The 17,547-nt window shown below is 50.1% G+C and overlaps 37 non-coding genes across 37 annotated transcripts; all 37 read right to left on the bottom strand.

Moving 5' to 3' along the window:
- Positions 1-272: 272 nt before the first annotated feature.
- trnat-agu (transfer RNA threonine (anticodon AGU)) lies at positions 273-346 on the bottom strand. Its single transcript has one exon. It is a non-coding gene; the product is annotated as a tRNA-Thr (tRNA).
- A 114-nt stretch (positions 347-460) lies between these two features.
- Positions 461-550, bottom strand: trnar-ucu (transfer RNA arginine (anticodon UCU)). Its single transcript is given in 2 exon segments — positions 461-496; positions 514-550. It is a non-coding gene; the product is annotated as a tRNA-Arg (tRNA).
- Positions 551-728: 178 nt separating this feature from the next.
- trnat-ugu (transfer RNA threonine (anticodon UGU)) lies at positions 729-802 on the bottom strand. Its single transcript has one exon. It is a non-coding gene; the product is annotated as a tRNA-Thr (tRNA).
- A 590-nt stretch (positions 803-1,392) lies between these two features.
- Positions 1,393-1,466, bottom strand: trnat-cgu (transfer RNA threonine (anticodon CGU)). Its single transcript has one exon. It is a non-coding gene; the product is annotated as a tRNA-Thr (tRNA).
- A 486-nt stretch (positions 1,467-1,952) lies between these two features.
- trnat-agu (transfer RNA threonine (anticodon AGU)) lies at positions 1,953-2,026 on the bottom strand. Its single transcript has one exon. It is a non-coding gene; the product is annotated as a tRNA-Thr (tRNA).
- A 382-nt stretch (positions 2,027-2,408) lies between these two features.
- Positions 2,409-2,482, bottom strand: trnat-ugu (transfer RNA threonine (anticodon UGU)). Its single transcript has one exon. It is a non-coding gene; the product is annotated as a tRNA-Thr (tRNA).
- A 607-nt stretch (positions 2,483-3,089) lies between these two features.
- On the bottom strand, positions 3,090-3,163 carry trnat-cgu (transfer RNA threonine (anticodon CGU)). The gene has a single exon. It is a non-coding gene; the product is annotated as a tRNA-Thr (tRNA).
- Positions 3,164-3,648: 485 nt separating this feature from the next.
- trnat-agu (transfer RNA threonine (anticodon AGU)) lies at positions 3,649-3,722 on the bottom strand. The gene has a single exon. It is a non-coding gene; the product is annotated as a tRNA-Thr (tRNA).
- Positions 3,723-4,275: 553 nt separating this feature from the next.
- Positions 4,276-4,349, bottom strand: trnat-cgu (transfer RNA threonine (anticodon CGU)). Its single transcript has one exon. It is a non-coding gene; the product is annotated as a tRNA-Thr (tRNA).
- A 486-nt stretch (positions 4,350-4,835) lies between these two features.
- trnat-agu (transfer RNA threonine (anticodon AGU)) lies at positions 4,836-4,909 on the bottom strand. The gene has a single exon. It is a non-coding gene; the product is annotated as a tRNA-Thr (tRNA).
- Positions 4,910-5,023: 114 nt separating this feature from the next.
- Positions 5,024-5,113, bottom strand: trnar-ucu (transfer RNA arginine (anticodon UCU)). The gene is given in 2 exon segments: positions 5,024-5,059; positions 5,077-5,113. It is a non-coding gene; the product is annotated as a tRNA-Arg (tRNA).
- Positions 5,114-5,670: 557 nt separating this feature from the next.
- On the bottom strand, positions 5,671-5,744 carry trnat-cgu (transfer RNA threonine (anticodon CGU)). The gene has a single exon. It is a non-coding gene; the product is annotated as a tRNA-Thr (tRNA).
- Positions 5,745-6,230: 486 nt separating this feature from the next.
- Positions 6,231-6,304, bottom strand: trnat-agu (transfer RNA threonine (anticodon AGU)). The gene has a single exon. It is a non-coding gene; the product is annotated as a tRNA-Thr (tRNA).
- Positions 6,305-6,418: 114 nt separating this feature from the next.
- Positions 6,419-6,508, bottom strand: trnar-ucu (transfer RNA arginine (anticodon UCU)). The gene is given in 2 exon segments: positions 6,419-6,454; positions 6,472-6,508. It is a non-coding gene; the product is annotated as a tRNA-Arg (tRNA).
- Positions 6,509-6,686: 178 nt separating this feature from the next.
- trnat-ugu (transfer RNA threonine (anticodon UGU)) lies at positions 6,687-6,760 on the bottom strand. The gene has a single exon. It is a non-coding gene; the product is annotated as a tRNA-Thr (tRNA).
- Positions 6,761-7,350: 590 nt separating this feature from the next.
- trnat-cgu (transfer RNA threonine (anticodon CGU)) lies at positions 7,351-7,424 on the bottom strand. The gene has a single exon. It is a non-coding gene; the product is annotated as a tRNA-Thr (tRNA).
- Positions 7,425-7,910: 486 nt separating this feature from the next.
- On the bottom strand, positions 7,911-7,984 carry trnat-agu (transfer RNA threonine (anticodon AGU)). Its single transcript has one exon. It is a non-coding gene; the product is annotated as a tRNA-Thr (tRNA).
- Positions 7,985-8,098: 114 nt separating this feature from the next.
- On the bottom strand, positions 8,099-8,188 carry trnar-ucu (transfer RNA arginine (anticodon UCU)). Its single transcript is given in 2 exon segments — positions 8,099-8,134; positions 8,152-8,188. It is a non-coding gene; the product is annotated as a tRNA-Arg (tRNA).
- Positions 8,189-8,366: 178 nt separating this feature from the next.
- trnat-ugu (transfer RNA threonine (anticodon UGU)) lies at positions 8,367-8,440 on the bottom strand. The gene has a single exon. It is a non-coding gene; the product is annotated as a tRNA-Thr (tRNA).
- Positions 8,441-9,047: 607 nt separating this feature from the next.
- Positions 9,048-9,121, bottom strand: trnat-cgu (transfer RNA threonine (anticodon CGU)). Its single transcript has one exon. It is a non-coding gene; the product is annotated as a tRNA-Thr (tRNA).
- A 486-nt stretch (positions 9,122-9,607) lies between these two features.
- trnat-agu (transfer RNA threonine (anticodon AGU)) lies at positions 9,608-9,681 on the bottom strand. Its single transcript has one exon. It is a non-coding gene; the product is annotated as a tRNA-Thr (tRNA).
- A 114-nt stretch (positions 9,682-9,795) lies between these two features.
- On the bottom strand, positions 9,796-9,885 carry trnar-ucu (transfer RNA arginine (anticodon UCU)). Its single transcript is given in 2 exon segments — positions 9,796-9,831; positions 9,849-9,885. It is a non-coding gene; the product is annotated as a tRNA-Arg (tRNA).
- Positions 9,886-10,063: 178 nt separating this feature from the next.
- trnat-ugu (transfer RNA threonine (anticodon UGU)) lies at positions 10,064-10,137 on the bottom strand. The gene has a single exon. It is a non-coding gene; the product is annotated as a tRNA-Thr (tRNA).
- Positions 10,138-10,727: 590 nt separating this feature from the next.
- trnat-cgu (transfer RNA threonine (anticodon CGU)) lies at positions 10,728-10,801 on the bottom strand. The gene has a single exon. It is a non-coding gene; the product is annotated as a tRNA-Thr (tRNA).
- A 486-nt stretch (positions 10,802-11,287) lies between these two features.
- Positions 11,288-11,361, bottom strand: trnat-agu (transfer RNA threonine (anticodon AGU)). Its single transcript has one exon. It is a non-coding gene; the product is annotated as a tRNA-Thr (tRNA).
- A 382-nt stretch (positions 11,362-11,743) lies between these two features.
- Positions 11,744-11,817, bottom strand: trnat-ugu (transfer RNA threonine (anticodon UGU)). The gene has a single exon. It is a non-coding gene; the product is annotated as a tRNA-Thr (tRNA).
- A 607-nt stretch (positions 11,818-12,424) lies between these two features.
- Positions 12,425-12,498, bottom strand: trnat-cgu (transfer RNA threonine (anticodon CGU)). The gene has a single exon. It is a non-coding gene; the product is annotated as a tRNA-Thr (tRNA).
- A 485-nt stretch (positions 12,499-12,983) lies between these two features.
- Positions 12,984-13,057, bottom strand: trnat-agu (transfer RNA threonine (anticodon AGU)). Its single transcript has one exon. It is a non-coding gene; the product is annotated as a tRNA-Thr (tRNA).
- Positions 13,058-13,610: 553 nt separating this feature from the next.
- trnat-cgu (transfer RNA threonine (anticodon CGU)) lies at positions 13,611-13,684 on the bottom strand. Its single transcript has one exon. It is a non-coding gene; the product is annotated as a tRNA-Thr (tRNA).
- A 486-nt stretch (positions 13,685-14,170) lies between these two features.
- Positions 14,171-14,244, bottom strand: trnat-agu (transfer RNA threonine (anticodon AGU)). Its single transcript has one exon. It is a non-coding gene; the product is annotated as a tRNA-Thr (tRNA).
- A 114-nt stretch (positions 14,245-14,358) lies between these two features.
- trnar-ucu (transfer RNA arginine (anticodon UCU)) lies at positions 14,359-14,448 on the bottom strand. The gene is given in 2 exon segments: positions 14,359-14,394; positions 14,412-14,448. It is a non-coding gene; the product is annotated as a tRNA-Arg (tRNA).
- Positions 14,449-15,005: 557 nt separating this feature from the next.
- Positions 15,006-15,079, bottom strand: trnat-cgu (transfer RNA threonine (anticodon CGU)). Its single transcript has one exon. It is a non-coding gene; the product is annotated as a tRNA-Thr (tRNA).
- Positions 15,080-15,564: 485 nt separating this feature from the next.
- trnat-agu (transfer RNA threonine (anticodon AGU)) lies at positions 15,565-15,638 on the bottom strand. Its single transcript has one exon. It is a non-coding gene; the product is annotated as a tRNA-Thr (tRNA).
- A 114-nt stretch (positions 15,639-15,752) lies between these two features.
- trnar-ucu (transfer RNA arginine (anticodon UCU)) lies at positions 15,753-15,842 on the bottom strand. Its single transcript is given in 2 exon segments — positions 15,753-15,788; positions 15,806-15,842. It is a non-coding gene; the product is annotated as a tRNA-Arg (tRNA).
- Positions 15,843-16,020: 178 nt separating this feature from the next.
- Positions 16,021-16,094, bottom strand: trnat-ugu (transfer RNA threonine (anticodon UGU)). The gene has a single exon. It is a non-coding gene; the product is annotated as a tRNA-Thr (tRNA).
- A 590-nt stretch (positions 16,095-16,684) lies between these two features.
- trnat-cgu (transfer RNA threonine (anticodon CGU)) lies at positions 16,685-16,758 on the bottom strand. Its single transcript has one exon. It is a non-coding gene; the product is annotated as a tRNA-Thr (tRNA).
- A 482-nt stretch (positions 16,759-17,240) lies between these two features.
- Positions 17,241-17,314, bottom strand: trnat-agu (transfer RNA threonine (anticodon AGU)). Its single transcript has one exon. It is a non-coding gene; the product is annotated as a tRNA-Thr (tRNA).
- Positions 17,315-17,547: the final 233 nt, after the last annotated feature.

Genomic DNA, 17,547 nt, shown 5'->3' with positions numbered 1-17,547 from the left:
CTAAAAGCCCAATGCGCTACACTCTGCCCCACGTGCAGTAGCTCCTTCCAGGCTTGCAGCAGTCCTAAACCAAGGATCACCTGTTTGCAAGGCAAGCTCTTTGACCAGCTGAGCCATGCTGCATCGCTGAGATGACTCTGGCCAGCATTGTTCGGCAGCATCTGAGGGATGGTTCGCAAATTAAATTGCATGCTGCTCTGGCACTCCTCTGCACCCCCTTTTTTACGGAGAGCAAAACCTCACAGCCCAAGGCGTCACTTGATCACCAGCATAGGCACCGCTGGGATTCGAACCCAGGATCTCCTGTTTACTAGACAGGCGCTTTAACCAACTAAGCCACGGCGCCAACTTGCACGTAGCTTCCAAGAAAGTGAGATTTCGAGTTTTATAAGTCTGGAGGGGTGGCCAGAGAGCGTATGTGTTTGTTGGCCAAGCGCCATTAACAGAAAGCCAAAAGCAACGACTCTGGTGGGACTCGAACCCACAACCTTTGAATGGCCTCATCTGGCAGTCTAGAAGTCCAATGCGCTATCCATTGCGCCACAGAGCCATGTGAGGAGCTTTTTTTCCTGGCTGTGCCAGTGCGTTGAATTGAGTTCAGGCATTTTGGGAGCGGGAAGGACAAGATATGTGGGTGTCTCTGCAATTGGTATGTGGTTGGAAAAGCGGAGTATCTGTAAGGGCTTCCTTTCCCAGAAAGAACCCACATAGCAGAGCCACCTGTTAAAAGGCACCGCTGGGAATCGAACCCAGGATCGCCTGTTTACAAGACAAGCGCTTTGACCAGCTAAGCCACGGCGCCCTGCTGCGTTGTTGACTTGGGTCAGAATTGTTCGGCAGCAGCTGAGGGGTGGTTGGCAAATGAAATCGCATGTTGCTCTGACGCTCCTCTTTACCGCATGATTACGCAAAGCAAAACCATACAACCCAAGGTGGTGTTTGATTACCAGCAAAGACAGTGCTGGGATTTGAATTCAGTATGTCCTATTTACTACACAAGCTTTAAGCAACTAAGCCACGGCGCCAACCTGAACACACTCTCTCAGGGAGGGGCACTTAGAGGATTAAAGCATCCAGATAAGAGGCCAACGGCCAGGCTCTGCACAGCCTAAAAGAGTGTTTTTGACAACTGATTCGGGGGTGGCCAGCTAGCCTCTGGGTTTGTTGGCCAAGAGCCATTAATTAACCTTTGAATGGCCTCATCTGGCAGTCTAGAAGTCCAATTTTCTGTCTATCGTACCACAGAGCCTGTCAGCAAGTGTTGACCTGTGCAAAAGATCATCAGCATTATCAGGATCTGGTTTGGAAATGCAATCGCCTGCTGCCTTTGCTATCCCTGTTTGCAGTCCGATCTCAGAAAAGCACGCGTTTGAGGCACACAGGGGACGCTAAAGGCACCGCTGGGATTTGAACCCAGGATCTCCTGTTTACGAGACAGACGCTTTAACCAACTAAGCCACGGCGCCAAGCCTAGCCCTTCAGCTCTGGGAGGGTGACCTAGTTGATCAAAACATCCAGCGGTGAGGACAAAGGTCCACGTGCTGGTCAGCTTATGAGATTTTTCACAACTTTCTGTTGCCAGAGGGCATAAGCGTGCAATTTAATGATAAACAAAAGGCAAGAAGTCACCAATCTGTTTTGACTCGAACCCACAAACTTTATATGTCCTCACACCGGAGACTAAAAGCCCAATGCGCTACACTCTGCCCCACGTGCAGTAGCTCCTTCCAGGCTTGCAGCAGTCCTAAACCAAGGATCACCTGTTTGCAAGGCAAGCTCTTTGACCAGCTGAGCCATGCTGCATCGCTGAGATGACTCTGGCCAGCATTGTTCGGCAGCATCTGAGGGGTGGTTCGCAAATTAAATTGCATGCTGCTCTGGCACTCCTCTGCACCCCCTTTTTTACGGAGAGCAAAACCTCACAGCCCAAGGCGTCACTTGATCACCAGCATAGGCACCGCTGGGATTCGAACCCAGGATCTCCTGTTTACTAGACAGGCGCTTTAACCAACTAAGCCACGGCGCCAACTTGCACGTAGCTTCCAAGAAAGTGAGATTTCGAGTTTTATAAGTCTGGAGGGGTGGCCAGAGAGCGTATGTGTTTGTTGGCCAAGCGCCATTAACAGAAAGCCAAAAGCAACGACTCTGGTGGGACTCGAACCCAAAACCTTTGAATGACCTCATCTGGCAGTCTAGAAGTCCAATGCGCTATCCATTGTGCCACAGAGCCATGTGAGGTGCTTTTTTTCCTGGCTGTGCCAGTGCGTTGAATTGAGTTCAGGCATTTTGGGAGCGGGAAGGACAAGATATGTGGGTGTCTCTGCAATTGGTATGTGGTTGGAAAAGCGGAGTATCTGTAAGGGCTTCCTTTCCCAGAAAGAACCCACATAGCAGAGCCACCTGTTAAAAGGCACCGCTGGGAATCGAACCCAGGATCTCCTGTTTACAAGACAAGCGCTTTGACCAGCTAAGCCACGGCGCCCTGCTGCATTGTTGACTTGGGTCAGAATTGTTCGGCAGCAGCTGAGGGGTGGTTGGCAAATGAAATCGCATGTTGCTCTGACGCTCCTCTTTACCGCATGATTGCGCAAAGCAAAACCATACAACCCAAGGTGGTGTTTGATTACCAGCAAAGACAGTGCTGGGATTTGAATTCAGTATGTCCTATTTACTACACAAGCTTTAAGCAACTAAGCCACGGCGCCAACCTGAACACACTCTCTCAGGGAGGGGCACTTAGAGGATTAAAGCATCCAGATAAGAGGCCAACGGCCAGGCTCTGCACAGCCTAAAAGAGTGTTTTTGACAACTGATTCGGGGGTGGCCAGCTAGCCTCTGGGTTTGGCTAGCCTCTGGGTTTGTTGGCCAAGTGCCATTAATTAACCTTTGAATGGCCTCATCTGGCAGTCTAGAAGTCCAATTTGCTGTCTATCGTACCACAGAGCCTGTCAGCAAGTGTTGACCTGTGCAAAAGATCGTCAGCATTATCAGGATCTGGTTTGGAAATGCAATCGCCTGCTGCCTTTGCTATCCCTGTTTGCAGTCCGATCTCAGAAAAGCACGTGCTTGAGGCACACAGGGGACGCTAAAGGCACCGCTGGGATTTGAACCCAGGATCTCCTATTTACGAGACAGACGCTTTAACCAACTAAGCCACGGCGCCAAGCCTAGCCCTACAGCTCTGGGAGGGTGACCTAGTTGATCAAAACATCCAGCGGTGAGGACAAAGGTCCACGTGCTGGTCAGCTTATGAGATTTTTCACAACTTTCTGTTGCCAGAGGGCATAAGCGTGCAATTTAATGATAAACAAAAGGCAAGAAGTCACCAATCTGTTTTGACTCGAACCCACAAACTTTATATGTCCTCACACCAGAGACTAAAAGCCCAATGCGCTACACTCTGCCCCACGTGCAGTAGCTCCTTCCAGGCTTGCAGCAGTCCTAAACCAAGGATCACATGTTTGCAAGGCAAGCTCTTTGACCAGCTGAGCCATGCTGCATCGCTGAGATGACTCTGGCCAGCATTGTACGGCAGCATCTGAGGGGTGGTTCGCAAATTAAATTGCATGCTGCTCTGGCACTCCTCTGCACCCCTTTTTTACGGAGAGCAAAACCTCACAGCCCAAGGAGTCACTTGATCACCAGCATAGGCACCGCTGGGATTCGAACCCAGGATCTCCTGTTTACTAGACAGGCACTTTATCCAACTAAGCCACGGCGCCAACTTGCACGTAGCTTCCAAGAAAGTGAGATTTCGAGTTTTATAAGTCTGGAGGGGTGGCCAGAGAGCGCATGTGTTTGTTGGCCAAGCGCCATTAACAGAAAGCCAAAAGCAACGACTCTGGTGGGACTCGAACCCAGTATGTCCTATTTACTACACAAGCTTTAAGCAACTAAGCCACGGCGCCAACCTGAACACACTCTCTCAGGGAGGGGCACTTAGAGGATTAAAGCACCCAGATAAGAGGCCAACGGCCAGGCTCTGCACAGCCTAAAAGAGTGTTTTTGACAACTGATTCGGGGGTGGCCAGCTAGCCTCTGGGTTTGTTGGCCAAGTGCCATTAATTAACCTTTGAATGGCCTCATCTGGCAGTCTAGAAGTCCAATTTTCTGTCTATCGTACCACAGAGCCTGTCAGCAAGTGTTGACCTGTGCAAAAGATCGTCAGCATTATCAGGATCTGGTTTGGAAATGCAATCGCCTGCTGCCTTTGCTATCCCTGTTTGCAGTCCGATCTCAGAAAAGCACGCGCTTGAGGCACACAGGGGACGCTAAAGGCACCGCTGGGATTTGAACCCAGGATCTCTTGTTTACGAGACAGACGCTTTAACCAACTAAGCCACGGCGCCAAGCCTAGCCCTACAGCTCTGGGAGGGTGACCTAGTTGATCAAAACATCCAGCGGTGAGGACAAAGGTCCACGTGCTGGTCAGCTTATGAGATTTTTCACAACTTTCTGTTGCCAGAGGGCATAAGCGTGCAATTTAATGATAAACAAAAGGCAAGAAGTCACCAATCTGTTTTGACTCGAACCCACAAACTTTATATGTCCTCACACCGGAGACTAAAAGCCCAATGCGCTACACTCTGCCCCACGTGCAGTAGCTCCTTCCAGGCTTGCAGCAGTCCTAAACCAAGGATCACCTGTTTGCAAGGCAAGCTCTTTGACCAGCTGAGCCATGCTGCATCGCTGAGATGACTCTGGCCAGCATTGTTCGGCAGCATCTGAGGGATGGTTCGCAAATTAAATTGCATGCTGCTCTGGCACTCCTCTGCACCCCCTTTTTTACGGAGAGCAAAACCTCACAGCCCAAGGCGTCACTTGATCACCAGCATAGGCACCGCTGGGATTCGAACCCAGGATCTCCTGTTTACTAGACAGGCGCTTTAACCAACTAAGCCACGGCGCCAACTTGCATGTAGCTTCCAAGAAAGTGAGATTTCGAGTTTTATAAGTCTGGAGGGGTGGCCAGAGAGCGTATGTGTTTGTTGGCCAAGCGCCATTAACAGAAAGCCAAAAGCAACGACTCTGGTGGGACTCGAACCCACAACCTTTGAATGGCCTCATCTGGCAGTCTAGAAGTCCAATGCGCTATCCATTGTGCCACAGAGCCATGTGAGGAGCTTTTTTGGTTGGCAAATGAAATCGCATGTTGCTCTGACGCTCCTCTTTACCGCATGATTGCGCAAAGCAAAACCATACAACCCAAGGTGGTGTTTGATTACCAGCAAAGACAGTGCTGGGATTTGAATTCAGTATGTCCTATTTACTACACAAGCTTTAATCAACTAAGCCACGGCGCCAAACTGAACACACTCTCTCAGGGAGGGGCACTTAGAGGATTAAAGCATCCAGATAAGAGGCCAACGGCCAGGCTCTGCACAGCCTAAAAGAGTGTTTTTGACAACTGATTCGGGGGTGGCCAGCTAGCCTCTGGGTTTGTTGGCCAAGTGCCATTAATTAACCTTTGAATGGCCTCATCTGGCAGTCTAGAAGTCCAATTTTCTGTCTATCGTACCACAGAGCCTGTCAGCAAGTGTTGACCTGTGCAAAAGATCGTCAGCATTATCAGGATCTGGTTTGGAAATGCAATCGCCTGCTGCCTTTGCTATCCCTGTTTGCAGTCCGATCTCAGAAAAGCACGTGCTTGAGGCACACAGGGGACGCTAAAGGCACCGCTGGGATTTGAACCCAGGATCTCCTATTTACGAGACAGACGCTTTAACCAACTAAGCCACGGCGCCAAGCCTAGCCCTACAGCTCTGGGAGGGTGACCTAGTTGATCAAAACATCCAGCGGTGAGGACAAAGGTCCACGTGCTGGTCAGCTTATGAGATTTTTCACAACTTTCTGTTGCCAGAGGGCATAAGCGTGCAATTTAATGATAAACAAAAGGCAAGAAGTCACCAATCTGTTTTGACTCGAACCCACAAACTTTATATGTCCTCACACCGGAGACTAAAAGCCCAATGCGCTACACTCTGCCCCACGTGCAGTAGCTCCTTCCAGGCTTGCAGCAGTCCTAAACCAAGGATCACCTGTTTGCAAGGCAAGCTCTTTGACCAGCTGAGCCATGCTGCATCGCTGAGATGACTCTGGCCAGCATTGTTCGGCAGCATCTGAGGGATGGTTCGCAAATTAAATTGCATGCTGCTCTGGCACTCCTCTGCACCCCCTTTTTTACGGAGAGCAAAACCTCACAGCCCAAGGCGTCACTTGATCACCAGCATAGGCACCGCTGGGATTCGAACCCAGGATCTCCTGTTTACTAGACAGGCGCTTTAACCAACTAAGCCACGGCGCCAACTTGCACGTAGCTTCCAAGAAAGTGAGATTTCGAGTTTTATAAGTCTGGAGGGGTGGCCAGAGAGCGTATGTGTTTGTTGGCCAAGCGCCATTAACAGAAAGCCAAAAGCAACGACTCTGGTGGGACTCGAACCCACAACCTTTGAATGGCCTCATCTGGCAGTCTAGAAGTCCAATGCGCTATCCATTGCGCCACAGAGCCATGTGAGGAGCTTTTTTTCCTGGCTGTGCCAGTGCGTTGAATTGAGTTCAGGCATTTTGGGAGCGGGAAGGACAAGATATGTGGGTGTCTCTGCAATTGGTATGTGGTTGGAAAAGCGGAGTATCTGTAAGGGCTTCCTTTCCCAGAAAGAACCCACATAGCAGAGCCACCTGTTAAAAGGCACCGCTGGGAATCGAACCCAGGATCGCCTGTTTACAAGACAAGCGCTTTGACCAGCTAAGCCACGGCGCCCTGCTGCGTTGTTGACTTGGGTCAGAATTGTTCGGCAGCAGCTGAGGGGTGGTTGGCAAATGAAATCGCATGTTGCTCTGACGCTCCTCTTTACCGCATGATTACGCAAAGCAAAACCATACAACCCAAGGTGGTGTTTGATTACCAGCAAAGACAGTGCTGGGATTTGAATTCAGTATGTCCTATTTACTACACAAGCTTTAAGCAACTAAGCCACGGCGCCAACCTGAACACACTCTCTCAGGGAGGGGCACTTAGAGGATTAAAGCATCCAGATAAGAGGCCAACGGCCAGGCTCTGCACAGCCTAAAAGAGTGTTTTTGACAACTGATTCGGGGGTGGCCAGCTAGCCTCTGGGTTTGTTGGCCAAGAGCCATTAATTAACCTTTGAATGGCCTCATCTGGCAGTCTAGAAGTCCAATTTTCTGTCTATCGTACCACAGAGCCTGTCAGCAAGTGTTGACCTGTGCAAAAGATCATCAGCATTATCAGGATCTGGTTTGGAAATGCAATCGCCTGCTGCCTTTGCTATCCCTGTTTGCAGTCCGATCTCAGAAAAGCACGCGCTTGAGGCACACAGGGGACGCTAAAGGCACCGCTGGGATTTGAACCCAGGATCTCCTGTTTACGAGACAGACGCTTTAACCAACTAAGCCACGGCGCCAAGCCTAGCCCTACAGCTCTGGGAGGGTGACCTAGTTGATCAAAACATCCAGCGGTGAGGACAAAGGTCCACGTGCTGGTCAGCTTATGAGATTTTTCACAACTTTCTGTTGCCAGAGGGCATAAGCGTGCAATTTAATGATAAACACAAGGCAAGAAGTCACCAATCTGTTTTGACTCGAACCCACAAACTTTATATGTCCTCACACCGGAGACTAAAAGCCCAATGCGCTACACTCTGCCCCACGTGCAGTAGCTCCTTCCAGGCTTGCAGCAGTCCTAAACCAAGGATCACCTGTTTGCAAGGCAAGCTCTTTGACCAGCTGAGCCATGCTGCATCGCTGAGATGACTCTGGCCAGCATTGTTCGGCAGCATCTGAGGGGTGGTTCGCAAATTAAATTGCATGCTGCTCTGGCACTCCTCTGCACCCCCTTTTTTACGGAGAGCAAAACCTCACAGCCCAAGGCGTCACTTGATCACCAGCATAGGCACCGCTGGGATTCGAACCCAGGATCTCCTGTTTACTAGACAGGCGCTTTAACCAACTAAGCCACGGCGCCAACTTGCACGTAGCTTCCAAGAAAGTGAGATTTCGAGTTTTATAAGTCTGGAGGGGTGGCCAGAGAGCGTATGTGTTTGTTGGCCAAGCGCCATTAACAGAAAGCCAAAAGCAACGACTCTGGTGGGACTCGAACCCACAACCTTTGAATGACCTCATCTGGCAGTCTAGAAGTCCAATGCGCTATCCATTGTGCCACAGAGCCATGTGAGGTGCTTTTTTTCCTGGCTGTGCCAGTGCATTGAATTGAGTTCAGGCATTTTGGGAGCGGGAAGGACAAGATATGTGGGTGTCTCTGCAATTGGTATGTGGTTGGAAAAGCGGAGTATCTGTAAGGGCTTCCTTTCCCAGAAAGAACCCACATAGCAGAGCCACCTGTTAAAAGGCACCGCTGGGAATCGAACCCAGGATCTCCTGTTTACAAGACAAGCGCTTTGACCAGCTAAGCCACGGCGCCCTGCTGCATTGTTGACTTGGGTCAGAATTGTTCGGCAGCAGCTGAGGGGTGGTTGGCAAATGAAATCGCATGTTGCTCTGACGCTCCTCTTTACCGCATGATTGCGCAAAGCAAAACCATACAACCCAAGGTGGTGTTTGATTACCAGCAAAGACAGTGCTGGGATTTGAATTCAGTATGTCCTATTTACTACACAAGCTTTAAGCAACTAAGCCACGGCGCCAACCTGAACACACTCTCTCAGGGAGGGGCACTTAGAGGATTAAAGCATCCAGATAAGAGGCCAACGGCCAGGCTCTGCACAGCCTAAAAGAGTGTTTTTGACAACTGATTCGGGGGTGGCCAGCTAGCCTCTGGGTTTGGTTAGCCTCTGGGTTTGTTGGCCAAGTGCCATTAATTAACCTTTGAATGGCCTCATCTGGCAGTCTAGAAGTCCAATTTGCTGTCTATCGTACCACAGAGCCTGTCAGCAAGTGTTGACCTGTGCAAAAGTTCGTCAGCATTATCAGATTCTGGTTTGGAAATGCAATCGCCTGCTGCCTTTGCTATCCCTGTTTGCAGTGCGATCTCAGAAAAGCACGCGCTTGAGGCACACAGGGGACGCTAAAGGCACCGCTGGGATTTGAACCCAGGATCTCCTGTTTACGAGACAGATGCTTTAACCAACTAAGCCACGGCGCCAAGCCTAGCCCTTCAGCTCTGGGAGGGTGACCTAGTTGATCAAAACATCCAGCGGTGAGGACAAAGGTCCACGTGCTGGTCAGCTTATGAGATTTTTCACAACTTTCTGTTGCCAGAGGGCATAAGCGTGCAATTTAATGATAAACAAAAGGCAAGAAGTCACCAATCTGTTTTGACTCGAACCCACAAACTTTATATGTCCTCACACCGGAGACTAAAAGCCCAATGCGCTACACTCTGCCCCACGTGCAGTAGCTCCTTCCAGGCTTGCAGCAGTCCTAAACCAAGGATCACCTGTTTGCAAGGCAAGCTCTTTGACCAGCTGAGCCATGCTGCATCGCTGAGATGACTCTGGCCAGCATTGTTCGGCAGCATCTGAGGGATGGTTCGCAAATTAAATTGCATGCTGCTCTGGCACTCCTCTGCACCCCCTTTTTTACGGAGAGCAAAACCTCACAGCCCAAGGCGTCACTTGATCACCAGCATAGGCACCGCTGGGATTCGAACCCAGGATCTCCTGTTTACTAGACAGGCGCTTTAACCAACTAAGCCACGGCGCCAACTTGCACGTAGCTTCCAAGAAAGTGAGATTTCGAGTTTTATAAGTCTGGAGGGGTGGCCAGTGAGCGTATGTGTTTGTTGGCCAAGCGCCATTAACAGAAAGCCAAAAGCAACGACTCTGGTGGGACTCGAACCCACAACCTTTGAATGGCCTCATCTGGCAGTCTAGAAGTCCAATGCGCTATCCATTGCGCCACAGAGCCATGTGAGGAGCTTTTTTTCCTGGCTGTGCCAGTGCGTTGAATTGAGTTCAGGCATTTTGGGAGCGGGAAGGACAAGATATGTGGGTGTCTCTGCAATTGGTATGTGGTTGGAAAAGCGGAGTATCTGTAAGGGCTTCCTTTCCCAGAAAGAACCCACATAGCAGAGCCACCTGTTAAAAGGCACCGCTGGGAATCGAACCCAGGATCGCCTGTTTACAAGACAAGCGCTTTGACCAGCTAAGCCACGGCGCCCTGCTGCGTTGTTGACTTGGGTCAGAATTGTTCGGCAGCAGCTGAGGGGTGGTTGGCAAATGAAATCGCATGTTGCTCTGACGCTCCTCTTTACCGCATGATTACGCAAAGCAAAACCATACAACCCAAGGTGGTGTTTGATTACCAGCAAAGACAGTGCTGGGATTTGAATTCAGTATGTCCTATTTACTACACAAGCTTTAAGCAACTAAGCCACGGCGCCAACCTGAACACACTCTCTCAGGGAGGGGCACTTAGAGGATTAAAGCATCCAGATAAGAGGCCAACGGCCAGGCTCTGCACAGCCTAAAAGAGTGTTTTTGACAACTGATTCGGGGGTGGCCAGCTAGCCTCTGGGTTTGTTGGCCAAGAGCCATTAATTAACCTTTGAATGGCCTCATCTGGCAGTCTAGAAGTCCAATTTTCTGTCTATCGTACCACAGAGCCTGTCAGCAAGTGTTGACCTGTGCAAAAGATCATCAGCATTATCAGGATCTGGTTTGGAAATGCAATCGCCTGCTGCCTTTGCTATCCCTGTTTGCAGTCCGATCTCAGAAAAGCACGCGCTTGAGGCACACAGGGGACGCTAAAGGCACCGCTGGGATTTGAACCCAGGATCTCCTGTTTACGAGACAGACGCTTTAACCAACTAAGCCACGGCGCCAAGCCTAGCCCTTCAGCTCTGGGAGGGTGACCTAGTTGATCAAAACATCCAGCGGTGAGGACAAAGGTCCACGTGCTGGTCAGCTTATGAGATTTTTCACAACTTTCTGTTGCCAGAGGGCATAAGCGTGCAATTTAATGATAAACAAAAGGCAAGAAGTCACCAATCTGTTTTGACTCGAACCCACAAACTTTATATGTCCTCACACCGGAGACTAAAAGCCCAATGCGCTACACTCTGCCCCACGTGCAGTAGCTCCTTCCAGGCTTGCAGCAGTCCTAAACCAAGGATCACCTGTTTGCAAGGCAAGCTCTTTGACCAGCTGAGCCATGCTGCATCGCTGAGATGACTCTGGCCAGCATTGTTCGGCAGCATCTGAGGGGTGGTTCGCAAATTAAATTGCATGCTGCTCTGGCACTCCTCTGCACCCCCTTTTTTACGGAGAGCAAAACCTCACAGCCCAAGGCGTCACTTGATCACCAGCATAGGCACCGCTGGGATTCGAACCCAGGATCTCCTGTTTACTAGACAGGCGCTTTAACCAACTAAGCCACGGCGCCAACTTGCACGTAGCTTCCAAGAAAGTGAGATTTCGAGTTTTATAAGTCTGGAGGGGTGGCCAGAGAGCGTATGTGTTTGTTGGCCAAGCGCCATTAACAGAAAGCCAAAAGCAACGACTCTGGTGGGACTCGAACCCAAAACCTTTGAATGACCTCATCTGGCAGTCTAGAAGTCCAATGCGCTATCCATTGTGCCACAGAGCCATGTGAGGTGCTTTTTTTCCTGGCTGTGCCAGTGCGTTGAATTGAGTTCAGGCATTTTGGGAGCGGGAAGGACAAGATATGTGGGTGTCTCTGCAATTGGTATGTGGTTGGAAAAGCGGAGTATCTGTAAGGGCTTCCTTTCCCAGAAAGAACCCACATAGCAGAGCCACCTGTTAAAAGGCACCGCTGGGAATCGAACCCAGGATCTCCTGTTTACAAGACAAGCGCTTTGACCAGCTAAGCCACGGCGCCCTGCTGCATTGTTGACTTGGGTCAGAATTGTTCGGCAGCAGCTGAGGGGTGGTTGGCAAATGAAATCGCATGTTGCTCTGACGCTCCTCTTTACCGCATGATTGCGCAAAGCAAAACCATACAACCCAAGGTGGTGTTTGATTACCAGCAAAGACAGTGCTGGGATTTGAATTCAGTATGTCCTATTTACTACACAAGCTTTAAGCAACTAAGCCACGGCGCCAACCTGAACACACTCTCTCAGGGAGGGGCACTTAGAGGATTAAAGCATCCAGATAAGAGGCCAACGGCCAGGCTCTGCACAGCCTAAAAGAGTGTTTTTGACAACTGATTCGGGGGTGGCCAGCTAGCCTCTGGGTTTGGCTAGCCTCTGGGTTTGTTGGCCAAGTGCCATTAATTAACCTTTGAATGGCCTCATCTGGCAGTCTAGAAGTCCAATTTGCTGTCTATCGTACCACAGAGCCTGTCAGCAAGTGTTGACCTGTGCAAAAGATCGTCAGCATTATCAGGATCTGGTTTGGAAATGCAATCGCCTGCTGCCTTTGCTATCCCTGTTTGCAGTCCGATCTCAGAAAAGCACGTGCTTGAGGCACACAGGGGACGCTAAAGGCACCGCTGGGATTTGAACCCAGGATCTCCTATTTACGAGACAGACGCTTTAACCAACTAAGCCACGGCGCCAAGCCTAGCCCTACAGCTCTGGGAGGGTGACCTAGTTGATCAAAACATCCAGCGGTGAGGACAAAGGTCCACGTGCTGGTCAGCTTATGAGATTTTTCACAACTTTCTGTTGCCAGAGGGCATAAGCGTGCAATTTAATGATAAACAAAAGGCAAGAAGTCACCAATCTGTTTTGACTCGAACCCACAAACTTTATATGTCCTCACACCAGAGACTAAAAGCCCAATGCGCTACACTCTGCCCCACGTGCAGTAGCTCCTTCCAGGCTTGCAGCAGTCCTAAACCAAGGATCACATGTTTGCAAGGCAAGCTCTTTGACCAGCTGAGCCATGCTGCATCGCTGAGATGACTCTGGCCAGCATTGTACGGCAGCATCTGAGGGGTGGTTCGCAAATTAAATTGCATGCTGCTCTGGCACTCCTCTGCACCCCTTTTTTACGGAGAGCAAAACCTCACAGCCCAAGGCGTCACTTGATCACCAGCATAGGCACCGCTGGGATTCGAACCCAGGATCTCCTGTTTACTAGACAGGCACTTTATCCAACTAAGCCACGGCGCCAACTTGCACGTAGCTTCCAAGAAAGTGAGATTTCGAGTTTTATAAGTCTGGAGGGGTGGCCAGAGAGCGCATGTGTTTGTTGGCCAAGCGCCATTAACAGAAAGCCAAAAGCAACGACTCTGGTGGGACTCGAACCCAGTATGTCCTATTTACTACACAAGCTTTAAGCAACTAAGCCACGGCGCCAACCTGAACACACTCTCTCAGGGAGGGGCACTTAGAGGATTAAAGCACCCAGATAAGAGGCCAACGGCCAGGCTCTGCACAGCCTAAAAGAGTGTTTTTGACAACTGATTCGGGGGTGGCCAGCTAGCCTCTGGGTTTGTTGGCCAAGTGCCATTAATTAACCTTTGAATGGCCTCATCTGGCAGTCTAGAAGTCCAATTTTCTGTCTATCGTACCACAGAGCCTGTCAGCAAGTGTTGACCTGTGCAAAAGATCGTCAGCATTATCAGGATCTGGTTTGGAAATGCAATCGCCTGCTGCCTTTGCTATCCCTGTTTGCAGTCCGATCTCAGAAAAGCACGCGCTTGAGGCACACAGGGGACGCTAAAGGCACCGCTGGGATTTGAACCCAGGATCTCTTGTTTACGAGACAGACGCTTTAACCAACTAAGCCACGGCGCCTAGCCTAGCCCTACAGCTCTGGGAGGGTGACCTAGTTGATCAAAACATCCAGCGGTGAGGACAAAGGTCCACGTGCTGGTCAGCTTATGAGATTTTTCACAACTTTCTGTTGCCAGAGGGCATAAGCGTGCAATTTAATGATAAACAAAAGGCAAGAAGTCACCAATCTGTTTTGACTCGAACCCACAAACTTTATATGTCCTCACACCGGAGACTAAAAGCCCAATGCGCTACACTCTGCCCCACGTGCAGTAGCTCCTTCCAGGCTTGCAGCAGTCCTAAACCAAGGATCACCTGTTTGCAAGGCAAGCTCTTTGACCAGCTGAGCCATGCTGCATCGCTGAGATGACTCTGGCCAGCATTGTTCGGCAGCATCTGAGGGATGGTTCGCAAATTAAATTGCATGCTGCTCTGGCACTCCTCTGCACCCCCTTTTTTACGGAGAGCAAAACCTCACAGCCCAAGGCGTCACTTGATCACCAGCATAGGCACCGCTGGGATTCGAACCCAGGATCTCCTGTTTACTAGACAGGCGCTTTAACCAACTAAGCCACGGCGCCAACTTGCATGTAGCTTCCAAGAAAGTGAGATTTCGAGTTTTATAAGTCTGGAGGGGTGGCCAGAGAGCGTATGTGTTTGTTGGCCAAGCGCCATTAACAGAAAGCCAAAAGCAACGACTCTGGTGGGACTCGAACCCACAACCTTTGAATGGCCTCATCTGGCAGTCTAGAAGTCCAATGCGCTATCCATTGTGCCACAGAGCCATGTGAGGAGCTTTTTTGGTTGGCAAATGAAATCGCATGTTGCTCTGACGCTCCTCTTTACCGCATGATTGCGCAAAGCAAAACCATACAACCCAAGGTGGTGTTTGATTACCAGCAAAGACAGTGCTGGGATTTGAATTCAGTATGTCCTATTTACTACACAAGCTTTAATCAACTAAGCCACGGCGCCAAACTGAACACACTCTCTCAGGGAGGGGCACTTAGAGGATTAAAGCATCCAGATAAGAGGCCAACGGCCAGGCTCTGCACAGCCTAAAAGAGTGTTTTTGACAACTGATTCGGGGGTGGCCAGCTAGCCTCTGGGTTTGTTGGCCAAGTGCCATTAATTAACCTTTGAATGGCCTCATCTGGCAGTCTAGAAGTCCAATTTTCTGTCTATCGTACCACAGAGCCTGTCAGCAAGTGTTGACCTGTGCAAAAGATCGTCAGCATTATCAGGATCTGGTTTGGAAATGCAATCGCCTGCTGCCTTTGCTATCCCTGTTTGCAGTCCGATCTCAGAAAAGCACGTGCTTGAGGCACACAGGGGACGCTAAAGGCACCGCTGGGATTTGAACCCAGGATCTCCTATTTACGAGACAGACGCTTTAACCAACTAAGCCACGGCGCCAAGCCTAGCCCTACAGCTCTGGGAGGGTGACCTAGTTGATCAAAACATCCAGCGGTGAGGACAAAGGTCCACGTGCTGGTCAGCTTATGAGATTTTTCACAACTTTCTGTTGCCAGAGGGCATAAGCGTGCAATTTAATGATAAACAAAAGGCAAGAAGTCACCAATCTGTTTTGACTCGAACCCACAAACTTTATATGTCCTCACACCGGAGACTAAAAGCCCAATGCGCTACACTCTGCCCCAAGTGCAGTAGCTCCTTCCAGGCTTGCAGCAGTCCTAAACCAAGGATCACATGTTTGCAAGGCAAGCTCTTTGACCAGCTGAGCCATGCTGCATCGCTGAGATGACTCTGGCCAGCATTGTTCGGCAGCATCTGAGGGGTGGTTCGCAAATTAAATTGCATGCTGCTCTGGCACTCCTCTGCACCCCTTTTTTACGGAGAGCAAAACCTCACAGCCCAAGGCGTCACTTGATCACCAGCATAGGCACCGCTGGGATTCGAACCCAGGATCTCCTGTTTACTAGACAGGCACTTTAACCAACTAAGCCACGGCGCCAACTTGCACGTAGCTTCCAAGAAAGTGAGATTTCGAGTTTTATAAGTCTGGAGGGGTGGCCAGAGAGCGCATGTGTTTGTTGGCCAAGCGCCATTAACAGAAAGCCAAAAGCAACGACTCTGGTGGGACTCGAACCCACAACCTTTGAATGGCCTCATCTGGCAGTCTAGAAGTCCAATGCGCTATCCATTGCGCCACAGAGCCATGTGAGGAGCTTTTTTTCCTGGCTGTGCCAGTGCGTTGAATTGAGTTCAGGCATTTTGGGAGCGGGAAGGACAAGATATGTGGGTGTCTCTGCAATTGGTATGTGGTTGGAAAAGCGGAGTATCTGTAAGGGCTTCCTTTCCCAGAAAGAACCCACATAGCAGAGCCACCTGTTAAAAGGCACCGCTGGGAATCGAACCCAGGATCGCCTGTTTACAAGACAAGCGCTTTGACCAGCTAAGCCACGGCGCCCTGCTGCATTGTTGACTTGGGTCAGAATTGTTCGGCAGCAGCTGAGGGGTGGTTGGCAAATGAAATCGCATGTTGCTCTGACGCTCCTCTTTACCGCATGATTGCGCAAAGCAAAACCATACAACCCAAGGTGGTGTTTGATTACCAGCAAAGACAGTGCTGGGATTTGAATTCAGTATGTCCTATTTACTACACAAGCTTTAAGCAACTAAGCCACGGCGCCAACCTGAACACACTCTCTCAGGGAGGGGCACTTAGAGGATTAAAGCATCCAGATAAGAGGCCAACGGCCAGGCTCTGCACAGCCTAAAAGAGTGTTTTTGACAACTGATTCGGGGGTGGCCAGCTAGCCTCTGGGTTTGTTGGCCAAGTGCCATTAATTAACCTTTGAATGGCCTCATCTGGCAGTCTAGAAGTCCAATTTGCTGTCTATCGTACCACAGAGCCTGTCAGCAAGTGTTGACCTGTGCAAAAGATCGTCAGCATTATCAGGATCTATTTTGGAAATGCAATCGCCTGCTGCCTTTGCTATCCCTGTTTGCAGTCCGATCTCAGAAAAGCACGTGCTTGAGGCACACAGGGGACGCTAAAGGCACCGCTGGGATTTGAACCCAGGATCTCCTGTTTACGAGACAGACGCTTTAACCAACTAAGCCACGGCGCCAAGCCTAGCCCTACAGCTCTGGGAGGGTGATCTAGTTGATCAAAACATCCAGCGGTGAGGACAAAGGTCCACGTGCTGGTCAGCTTATGAGATTTTTCACAACTTTCTGTTGCCAGAGGGCATAAGCGTGCAATTTAATGATAAACAAAAGGCAAGAAGTCACCAATCTTTTTTGTCTCGAACCCACAAACTTTATATGTCCTCACACCGGAGACTAAAAGCCCAATGCGCTACACTCTGCCCCACGTGCAGTAGCTCCTTCCAGGCTTGCAGCAGTCCTAAACCAAGGATCACCTGTTTGCAAGGCAAGCTCTTTGACCAGTTGAGCCATGCTGCATCGCTGAGATGACTCTGGCCAGCATTGTTCGGCAGCATCTGAGGGGTGGTTAGCAAATTAAATTGCATGCTGCTCTGGCACTCCTCTGCACCCCCTTTTTGAGAGCAAAACCTCACAGCCCAAGGAGTCACTTGATCACCAGCATAGGCACCGCTGGGATTTGAACCCAGGATCTCCTGTTTACTAGACAGGCGCTTTAACCAACTAAGCCATGGCACCAAGCCTAGCCCTTCAGCTCTGGGAGGGTGACCTAGTTGATCAAAACATCCAGCGGTGAGGACAAAGGTCCACGTGCTGGTCAGCTTATGAGATTTTTCACAACTTTCTGTTGCCAGAGGGCATAAGCGTGCAATTTAATGATAAACAAAAGGCAAGAAGTCGCCAATCTGTTTTGACTCGAACCCACAAACTTTATATGTCCTCACACCGGAGACTAAAAGCCCAATGCGCTA

The sequence above is a fragment of the Carassius gibelio genome, chromosome B15, assembly GCF_023724105.1.
Source record: "Carassius gibelio isolate Cgi1373 ecotype wild population from Czech Republic chromosome B15, carGib1.2-hapl.c, whole genome shotgun sequence".
Taxonomy (NCBI): domain Eukaryota; kingdom Metazoa; phylum Chordata; class Actinopteri; order Cypriniformes; family Cyprinidae; genus Carassius; species Carassius gibelio.
Note: the sequence above shows the minus strand (reverse complement) of the source record. Positions and strands in the feature narration are given on the sequence as shown.